Source organism: Calonectris borealis, chromosome W (genome assembly GCF_964195595.1).
Source record: "Calonectris borealis chromosome W, bCalBor7.hap1.2, whole genome shotgun sequence".
Classification (NCBI taxonomy): Eukaryota; Metazoa; Chordata; class Aves; order Procellariiformes; family Procellariidae; genus Calonectris; species Calonectris borealis.
Genome location: NC_134351.1, coordinates 11,679,245 through 11,688,086, shown reverse-complemented (window position 1 = coordinate 11,688,086; position 8,842 = coordinate 11,679,245). Strand labels below are relative to the sequence as shown.

The window sequence follows — 8,842 nt, the reverse complement described above, 5'->3', positions numbered from 1 at the left end:
CCAGCTTCTCTAGGAGAATGCCGTGGGAGACAGTGTCAAAGGCTTTCCTGAAGTCCAGGTAGACCACATCCACAGCCTTTCCCTCATCCACTAGGCGGGTCACCTGGTCATAGAAGGAGATCAGGTTGGTCAAGCAGGACCTGCCTTCCATGAACCCATGCTGGCTAGGCCTGATCCCCTGGTTGTCCCGGACATGGCTTGTGAGCGCCCTCAAAACAAACCGCTCCATAATCTTCCCCGGCACCGAGGTCAGGCTGACCAGCCTGTAGTTCCCCGGATCCTCCTTCCGGCCCTTCTTGTAGATGGGCATCACATTGGCAAGCCTCCAGTCGTCCGGGACCTCCCCAGTTAACCAGGACTGCTGGTAAATGATGGAGAGTGGCTCGGCAAGCTCCTCCGCCAGCTCCCTCAGTACCCTCGGGTGGATCCCATCCGGCCCCATAGACTTGTGAGCATCCAGGTGGCATAGCAGGTCGTTAACTGCTTCCTCTTGGATTATGGGAGGTTTATCCTGCTTGCCGTCCCTGTCTTCCAGCTCAGGGGGCTGAGTACCCTGAGGATAACTGGTCTGACTATTAAAGACTGAGGCAAAGAAGTCTTTAAGTACCTCAGCCTTATCCTCGTCCTTGGTGGCAATGTTCCTTTTATTCTTGCCTCATATATTTAATGAATTCAGTAGACTAACTTATTTCATATACTGTTTAATTCAATATGCAGATTAAAATGCTGGTTTGTAGAAACATTTTTAAAATGTGGCAAGAATTTTTAATTTCTCTGGGTATTTGAAACTTGAAATTACTGGTGTTTATATTACCTATATATCAGTACTACAGTGCATATACAGTGCAGTATACAGCAGTATATTGTGTATCAGTAGGGACGAATATAATGCAGTATATCAAACTTAAGAGCCTTTCAGGAAATCATCCATGTGCAGAAAAGGCACTTCACAACATGCTTGAAGGGCTTATTTGTTTTCTTTACCTGGGATCCCTGTCCTGGTTTCAGCTGGGATAGAGTTAAATTTCTTCCTAATGCCGTGTTTTGGATTTAGTATAAGAAGAATGTTGATAACACACTGATGTTTTAGTTATTGCTATGTAATGTTTATGCTAGTCAAGGACTTTTCAGCTTCCCATGCCCTGCCAGGTGCACAAGAAGCTGGGAGGGAGCATAGCCAGGACAGCTGACCCAAGTGGCCAACAGGGTATTCCATACCATGTGATGTCATGCTCGGTATATGAATGGGAGGCGTGTTCCAGGAAGTAGCGATCGCTACTCGGCGGGTGGTGAGCAATTGCATTGTGCATCACTCATTTTGTATATTCTATTATTATTATTATTATTATTATTATTATTATTATTATTATTATTATTATTATTATTATTATTATTTTCCCTTCCTTTTCTGTTCTATTAAACTGTCTTTATCTCAATCCACGAGTTTTACTTTTTTTTTCCCGATTCTTCCCCCCGTCCCACTGTGGGGGGAGGAGTGAGCGAGCGGCTGTGTGGTGTTTGACTGCGTGCCGGGTTAAGCCACGACATTCCCGAATGACCTGACTCTATCAAATGGCAGTCATAATGCTATTAACCTGTTTTTACTTGCTTGCACCAGAAAATGTCTAATGATGTTGTAAGAACAGTCAGATGTTTGGTGTGTTGAAAGTACAGTCTTTATATTTTAAAAGGCTACAGTCCAGAAAATTTATTTTATATTCCAGGCTACAAGACCCCGTGCCAGAATGTAAGCAATTACAGCTCCCATGGACCACGTTGTTTACACCAGCAGAGGTTTTGGCCCAGTGTTTATGACCACAGTTGAGAGTTTCACCTTCACCAACAAGATTCAAAATGAAGCAGTTATTACTAGAGAAGATGCTGACACAGAACTAGAAATCACTGCAACATGAACAATCCTCCTGTCAGATTAAAACCCTAGGTTTCATAAGAATAAAACCAAAACTCAACCCACTGGGTGATGTAATGTAATTGCCCAAAACATTCAGTCCTGCCTGTGAAAGAAGGAAAAGTTTAATACAAACCACATTTGGGGTAGATGGTAATAATTTAAGAAAAATATATCTTACCACATTTAATTCCATTTACTTCCATTTGCAACATGGATGTCAAGTGATTTCCTCTGAGTAGTGTAAGGCAAGCCAAACAGCAGCCCTGACTGAGAATTACTAGACTAACAAAACAAAAAGTGATCAACAGAGGCTGTGACGACTGTCTTCAGGTCACCCACAAGGACAGTGGCTACCCCACCATCTATGTCACTGTTGCACACAGGACTGACTTGTGCCTGCTGACTGATACCATAGACAAATGGGACTCAGTCTGTCCATGAGACTATTTCTTCATGCTTTTGAGGTATCTTTCCATCCATCTAGAGTTTGCAGAAGGTTCTGAAGAGCAGATAAAGTATATAGGCAAGCATGCTATCATCACTTTCCAAACCTATAGAAAATCTTCGGGAAAGCTAATCATCTGTCATGGTTTAACCCGGCAGGCAGCCAAACACCACACAGCCACTCGTTCACTCCCCCTGTCCCCAGTGGGATGGGGAGAGAATTGGAAGGGTAAGAGTGAAAAAAAAACTTGTGAGTTGAGATAAAGACAGTTTAATAGAACAGAAAAGGAAGGAATAATAATAATAATGATAATGATAATGATGATGATGATGATGATGATGATAGAATATACAAAATGAGTGATGCACAATGCAATTGCTCACCACCCGTGCTGACCGACAACCAAGTAGCGATCGCTACTTCCTGGAACACGCCTACTATTCATATACTGAGCATGACGTCACATGGTATGGAATACCCCGTTGGCCAGTTGGGTCAGCTGTCCTGGCTATGCTCCCTCCCAGCTTCTTCTGCGCCTGGCAGAGCATGGGAAGCTGAAAAGTCCTTTACTAGCAGGGTACTTAGCAACAACTAAAAACATCAGTGTGTTATCAACATTCTCCTCATACTAAATCCAAAACACAGCACTAGGAAGAAATTTAACTCTATCCCAGCCGAAACCAGGACATCATCTTAGAAGAAGAGCTCAGACAAAACTGAATACAGCAACTAAATTATTACAATATTAATGATATTTTGTGTCAATACAGAAAAATTAAGTACAATTGCAAACAAATTGTTTTGTTCTTCTCTGCAACTTCAGCTATGTGGAAATAGTTTCACACTGAGTCTATAAATAGTCTGTGAAATACAAGAGCTCTTGCTTATTTGAGGAGTTATAATACATGGAAGTGAGGCCTGATACGGGATTGGATTTGGGTGGGGGTTGTTGTTCTACAAGTTCTAGCAATAAACCAGGAATCGCTTCAGGCTATCAGATTTCGGAATGAGAATGTCACAAGAGGCTTTCTGTTGGCTGGGGGAAGGGGGGAGAGTTGAGCGTCTACTCCTGGAATGTCTATTTAGCAGCAGAACTCTAATGATCTTACAGGACAGAGAAGACATGCTGAAACAAGAGAAAAAAATACATTATTTTTGCTGTCCCTCTAGTTCAAGTCTGGTTCTATTTAACCTTTTGTTGCCAAACACAGATTTTTTTTTTTGAGGGTCCTGAAGCAGGAATATCCATGCAGACTGAAAATCTACCAATTATACATGATTCTCAAAATGTAATCCTACATCAACGTAAGCACAAACACACCTGGAACCATAATCTGAAGAGAAAGCAAAAGTGACAAATTGTAATGCTCAAGTACTTTTTTTCATAATGAAAAAACTGTGAAACTTATTCCCCAGATGTTACTTGTCCTGATACTTTAAGAAGCGTTTGAACACCAAAAACCCTGTAAGAGAAGATGGAAAGGACTGGGTCTATTAAGTGCAGAGACCACCAATGGGAGAAACAGCAACACTACAAGTATCTAAGGTTGCTAGAAAGAGCATCAGCTGTGAATAGGGACATGAAGTAATAAATTTAATCTGCAGGTTAGACAAATACCTATCAGAAATGATTTAAGTATAGCTGATTTTGTCTTGAGGAAAGTGGAGGAACTAAATGACCTCTGAAGTGCCCATCCAGCTTTACTTTTTTATGTATAAAATACACAACATTCTCAGAGTTAGTAACAACAATATTTTTATTGGGGATATTAAACCATCTCAGAAAGTAAACCAAACATAATCAGAGACTGGTACTAAACATGTGAGAAAAAAGATTATCTTCCGCTATCTTTTTCCAAAGTTCTTAATCTTTTCTCATTAGCAGCTCATGCCAGCCAGTGTTTGAAACAGAATATTGGACTAGATGCCCTACTTGTCTGGTCAATCTGCCTATTCCTCTAAAGACGTAACTAAAAATATAATATAGCTCATATCCCACTCAAGTCCAAAGATAATCTAGGAAGTAAATGGGCAAAAGCCTAAAGCATCTGGCAGGAAGCAACTCAGGCATGCATCAGCGATGTCTGATACTTTCCTGACTAGAAACAACCTACTTTGACACTCTTAACACGGTATAAGTTTGTGGATGTGGCACTGAAATGTGTTCCTTCTTACTTGTGAAGTGGAAAAATTTAATCTGGAATCAAGAGGACATCTCAGAGCACATGACTGTGTCCCATTTACAAAAGTCATTTTTCAGGGCTACTGAATGAAGAAATATACAAGGATAACCATCGAGGGAACCCAGAGGCTTCCCTGGATCCAGATCACATGAATGATCTATATTAAGGACCATTTTCTAGCAACGCAGCCTTCTACAAACACCTTTTCTAGGGACTGCTCTCGATAACAGTGTTTTGCTAACACCGCTGCTGTTGATAAGAGTATTCTCCAGCCGCTCGTGCTCCCAGGGGAGCCTTGTGAAACGCTGGGAAGGCTGCTCGCTCCTTAGGCCTGCCCGGGAGGACACCCCCGCCACGCCGGCAGCACAGGCCCGGCCAACTAAGGGCCGGGAGAAGCTTCCAGAAGTCCCGCCGGCGGTGGCCCGGGCTGGGTCTGTCTCGCTTCAGCTAGGGGCCCTGGGGCTGCTGCCCACCGCGCAGGCGAGAGCCGCAGGGGGCGACGGAGGTGACTGCGCTCCCGTCCCCCTCCCCGGGAAACAGGATTCTCCAGCCCCTCGTCTGTTCTTACACTCCCTGAAACACACCTTGAGGGAAAAACCCTGCGGGGAGCGTTTCTCCGAGGTGAGAAGGGCCCAGGCATGGCCCTCACCTTCTCCCCACCGCGAGGGGGGCGAGGAGCACCGAGCAGATGGCGGCGGTTGGGTGGAGGGGAAGCACCCGCTTCCCCTCACACAACGCCACCGCTCTTCCCACCCCCAGCTGGCTACGCGCATCCCTCACGCTCGGGATCCTGGTACCAGCCGGCGCGTTACGGGAAGCTCCACCCCCTTTCGGTGACGTCACGCGCCCCGCGCGCCAATGGCGACGCGAGTCGGAGAGGGAAGGGCGCGGGCGGGAGAGAGCGTGACTAGGCGTGGGGCCGCCGGCGCGATGGAGCCGTTATTTAGGGACTCGCGGCGGGGAGTGGGATGCTGTGAGGCGGTAACAGCAGCAGGTAAGGGTTGGGGAGTCTTGCGGTCGTAGGCGGTTTTCCCTTCTGTTCAGCCTCCCCTCAGCTTTTTTGCCGCTTCTGTGCGCCTCTCCCTGAGGGGCCTCCACCCGCTCGGTGGGCCGTGCGCCGCGGGCGCTCGGCCAGGGCTGGCGGGGGGGGGGGGGGGGGAGCGCGGCAGCCCTGCGCCACTCGTTTCCCGAGTCGATCCCTCGCGACGGGGGCCTCTGGCTGCAGCCTTCTCCGCCCGCGCCCGTGAGCGGTCCTCTCCGAGTGGGGCCCGGCCCAGCGGGGTGGGCTGTGAGGGGGTGCGGGTGCTGCTGCACGCTCCCCGCCGCGGCTTCTCGCCTCCTCTCGGTAGGCGGCGACGGAGCTGGCCCGGCGGTGGCGCTTAAATTGCAATATGGCCTCGGCCGCTGCCGGGCCGTCTGCGGCCTCCTCGGTATGGGGGCCGGGAGGGGCTGTCGAGTCTACTTTTTTGCTGCTGTGCGTAGTACCAGCTGCTGGGGTTGCCCCATCCGTAACCCTTCCCCTGTCTTGATGCGGTTTTATTGACTACTGGCATGGCATGGAGGTTAAGACTGAAGATTATCCGGGTTTTTCTGTAGTGTGGTGGCTGGTAATGCCGACAGTCTTAATAAAGATGCTGTGTCCCTCACTGGACTCCTACCTCTTGGGCTTTTTCAACTCTGATAAGCTTGACCATATTATCGGCAGGCATTTTCTTGTTGAAAAGTGTTGCGTTTTGTTACCTTCACTAGAAGTGATCTGTTCTTGTGGCCTGTAGATGAGAAGGTAGAAAACCCCTGGCCTTGAAAGAAAGGCACACTTTTTTTACACCTAGTCTAACTACCGGAGGATTTCCTGAGGAATTGGGGAGGAGCGGGTGCAGTGAGCAGCCTGGGTTGTCTGCTAACTTCCGATGTGCTCCTGAGCTCCAGTCATCCTTGCAGCGGGTCTTCCTAAAGAAAAACGGTGTCGTTATTTTCGTCTTGCAGGTGATGAAACTGAGGCACAAAGGAAAGCAGTCTGCAAAGTGTGCTGGCAGCGAAGAGGAAAATAAATCCCAGTCTCGGTTTTCTTCCTTGTTTTAGGCTGACTAGGTGATTGCCAGCTGGTGGCTGCTTGTTACTTCTGAGGCATTTCTGAAAGAGAAACTGGTAATAGAATTGTGGGGTTATTGTTTGGTCATTAGTGATCTGTCTTCTCACTGAGAAGGAGGGGAATAGGGGTCCACAAACTGAAGAGGACAGATACTTTGGGGAGTTATGGGCTTTTTTTCATCCTCTTTTCCCTTATGGAACAAAAAATCAATTGTACTTCTCTTCCTAAATGCTGTTACTTTCAGAGGAATAATGATATGTAAAAGGTATCTGTTGAAAGCGCATAACTTCTGAATTTAACAGACTTCTAATCAGTATGTTGGTGCATCACAATAGGAGAGGATGATGAAAAATTGAGATTGCTTCCTAGAAGTAAAGCATTAAAAATAAATATTTTGATCTTGTTTACATGTCTAGAAGTGTCATCTCTTCAAGTAAAGCCCATATATAAATGTTTTTGGGGAGAAAAAAAAAATGCACATCTATAAATTTCTACACAAAATGGAGACCCACTGTCTCTCTCCTATGCTGCTTCTCTGGAGGATTAGTACTAACACAGTTGTAGGAAAAGAAATAAACCTCTTGGCTGATTTTTTTTTTTTTTTTTTTAGGATGATTCTTATATTAGCGAGAACTGTCCACATCAGAGAACTGGCATTGGTGGTTGTCAGTCTTGAAGGTTTGACTTCAAGCTGAGAATGTAGAATGCTAAGACGTTATTTCTTATAGATTAATTTGCTTTTTAGACTAAAGCTACTTGCTAGCTGCAAAAAAAAAAAAGCTGAAGTATTTCAGAGAAAGTGATCTGCAGTTTAAGAAGGTAACAGGAAGGACTTAATTATTGTAAGCAAATATTTGGTGCCTTCAATGAGGTATTGTAATAATTTTAATCTGTGCCTCTTTGTTTGGGTTTTTTACTGAGTGCTATACTAAAACCCCAAATGTAGGGAGAAGCTTCCTTCTAGAGGCAAAGAATGAGTAATGTGGAAAACTGACTTTCCCTATTTGGTGAAAGGGATAGAGAAGAGGTTACTTGATATCATTTGTGTATAGGTATTTTCAATATGAAAACAAATTTTAGAATATTCTGTGTGTATAAGGCTATGTACAGTTTTTCAAGTGATTCTCAGAGGTGTTTGAGGTTTTTGAGTCTCATAAATATTTCCAAGAACGAAGTAAGCTTGGAGGAAGGAAGGAAGTTTGCAGATGAAATACTCCTAATTAGAAAGCAGTTACAGCTTGAGTAATCAAAATTCCTTGAGGGTAGTTACAGCTTTTTAGATGGGCTTGTACTACCTGGCTTGTTATGAAACCTCAAGCAGTAGCTGCTATGTGCGGTATCACTCTTATGTAATGTTTCCTTGTTCTATCTGTGTGTGCTATGTGGATTCTTGGTGAGAGATTACCACTTGAAGCTGTAAGCTTAGCTCTTAATTTTTTTTGAGGAGTTTCTAGAAATCTATTCACCAACAACCTTTGGGCTTTTGTGATTGATGTGATGAGCCTTAATAGACCTAACACCTTCCTGTGGTGGTTGTGGTGTGATCTGTACTTCCTGACTTGCAAGCTGGCTTTGCTGGCAAGAAAATGTCATTTTGGTTATAGTCTCTTAAACTGAAATTGTCATTTGTAGGTCACTTGGACAGTAATTGTCACCTCCCTGAAACAGAGAGGTGAGAACTCATATGACATATACCTGTATTCATTTTGGGGTTGTTTTCATGATTTATGAAATAAGATTAAGATAATTTGTAAGAGTTCTCTCTGTTGCTTGGAATAAGTAATGGCTTCCATTTTTCATGAATGCCTGATGTTTCTTCAAAAACTGTTATTTACAAGTTAGTCATAAAACACAATGGTGTTGCTACTTTGTGTGTATACAGCTTGACTTTAGGGGAGTTATTAGGTTTTCATAGGACACTGCCTGAAGCATCAGTTTAAGATTTAGGCATAAAGGCTTAGTGCCTTCCTTTCAAAATGGTAGCAGGATGTGAAGAATAATAGAAGTCCCATATGATTTAGGGATTAAATGGGGTGATCTCATGGCATATGAGTTTTGCATGCCTGTCTGTACTGAAGTAATCTCAGCATTTTAACAGGGTTTTTCCTCTTTAAGATAACTTATGTTCTATGAATTAAGGACTGTTGCCACTGGTAGTTCTAAATTGATCGTGTTGGTCTTACTGTGTAGTATTTTGATGGACTTCGATC

General features: G+C 44.4%; 1 protein-coding gene across 1 annotated transcript in view; it reads left to right on the top strand.

The window, feature by feature from the left end:
• The first annotated feature begins 5,481 nt into the window (after positions 1–5,481).
• LOC142075061 (interleukin-6 receptor subunit beta-like) overlaps positions 5,482–8,842 on the top strand; it is a 46,219-nt gene continuing 42,858 nt past the window's right edge. The window contains exon 1 of the mRNA XM_075136061.1: positions 5,482–5,534. The gene's annotated coding sequence lies outside the window, so the exon portion shown is untranslated. The remainder of the gene's footprint in view (positions 5,535–8,842) is intronic.